We start from the raw sequence: 2,500 nt of genomic DNA on the forward strand, positions 1-2,500 counted from the left end.
TTATAACTGCAATAATGATAATGATAATAATGATAATGATTACGATAATGATTATAATGATCATAATCATAAGAATAATGACAATAATGATAATAATAATCATAGAGTCCATTTATAATGAAATAAAGGCTATAACTAATAAAATCCCAAAAGGCGAAAAAAAACTTTTTTGCTTCTAAATGATAATTATGATGATTTTCATGATGATACTAATGATTATTAATATTAATGATGATATTTATGATGATAATGACAATAATAATAATAATGATAATAAAATGATAATTATAATGATAATTTTTATAATTACTGCAATAATAGCAATAATTAACTCTATTCTAATAATTTTCATACTAATGATGACAATATAAGTAATAATATAATTTTTATTGTTATTTTAATGAGTATTATTGTCACTATTATTTGTAAAATTATCATTATTGTTATTATCATTATAAAATAGTTATAATGATGAAAATGACAGTAATAATTAGCTAATAACTGCAAGAATGATAATGATAATAATGATAATCATGACGATAATGACTATAATGATGATAATTATAAGAAATATGATAATAATGAAAATAATGATGATCATAATAATCCTAGAGTCCATTTATAATGAAATAAAGGCTAATAAAGTCCCAAAAGTCGAAAAAACGGCAAAATCTAGCCTTTTGAGAGAAAGGTCGAACAAAAACCTTTTTCGTTTATAGATGATAACTATGATGATTTAAACATTAATTCAGGTGATTATGATGATTTTCATAATAATTCCTTTATTGTTAACAATAATGATGATAATTATGATTATAATGACTATAATAATGATAATAACAAAATGATAATTATAATGATAATTTTGATAATTACTGCAATAATAGCAATAATTAATTCTATTCTAATAATTTTCATACTAATAATGACAATAGAAGTTATAATAATATAATTATTATTGTTATCATAATGAGCGTTATTGTCATTATTTCTAAAATACTCCTTATTGTTATAATTAAAAAATAGATATAATGATGAAAATGACGATGATAACTATAATGATGATAATCCTAAGAATAATGTCAATAATAATGATAATAATAATCATAGAGTCCATTTATGATGAAATTAAGGCTAAAACTAATAAAATCCCAAAAGTCGAAAAAGCGGCAAAACCTTTTGAAAAAAAAACTTTTTTCGCTTTTAAATGAAAATTATGATGATTTTAACATTAATTCAGGTAACTATGATGATTTTCATGATAACTCCTTTATTATTAACAATTATGATGATAATTATGATTATAATGACAATAATAATAATGATAATAATAATAAAATCATAATTATAATGATAATTTTGATAATTACTGCAATAATAGCAATAGTTAACTAACTTATAATGATTTTCATACTAATGATGACAAAAGAAATAATATCATTACTATTGTTATTATAATTGGTATTATGTCATTATTACTTCTAAAATTATCATTATTGTTATTTATCATTATGAAAATAGTTATAATGATGAAAATGACAGTAATGATTAGCATGATAATTATAACTGCAATAATGAATATAATAAGGATAATCATGACGATAATGACTCTAATGATGATAATCATAAGAATAATGACAATAATGATGATAATGATGACAATAATAATCATAGAGTCCATTTATAATGAAATAAAGGCTAAAACTAATAAAATCCCAAAAGTCGAAAATACGGCAAAATCTAGCGTATCACAGCCTTTTGAGAGAAAGGTCGAAAAAAACCCTTTTTTCGCTTTTAAATCATAATTATGAGGATATTAACATTAATTCAGGTAATTTCATGATAATTTCTTAATTATTAACAATGATGAGGATTATGATGATAATGACAATAATACTGATAATGATAATATAATCATAATTATAATGATAATTTTTTTATAATTACTGCAATAATAGCAATAATTAACTCTATTCTAATAATTTTCATACTAGTAATAAGAAAAGAAATAATATCATTATTATTGTTATTATGATGAGTATTATTGTCATTATTATTTCTAAAATTATCATTATAAATAGTTATAATGATGAAAATGACAGTAATAATTTGCATAATAATCATCATAACTGCAATAATGATAATAATAATGATAACCATGACATTAATGACTATAATGATAATTACCTGAATTAATGTTAAAATCGTCATAATTACCATTCAAAACTGGGATTTTATTACTTTTAGCCTTTATTTCATTATAAAAGGCCTGAATGATTATTACTATCATCATTAAAGGCCTGAATGATTATTACTATCATCATTATTATCATTATTGTCATTATGTTTATGATCATTATCATTATATTCATTATCATCATTATTGCAGTTATAATAGTTATTATGCTAATTATTATTGCTATTTTCATTATAACAACTTTCATAATGATAATAACAATAATGATCATTCTAGAAATAATAATGACAATAATAATATTCA

This window comes from Penaeus vannamei, chromosome 11 (genome assembly GCF_042767895.1).
Source record: "Penaeus vannamei isolate JL-2024 chromosome 11, ASM4276789v1, whole genome shotgun sequence".
NCBI lineage: Eukaryota > Metazoa > Arthropoda > Malacostraca > Decapoda > Penaeidae > Penaeus > Penaeus vannamei.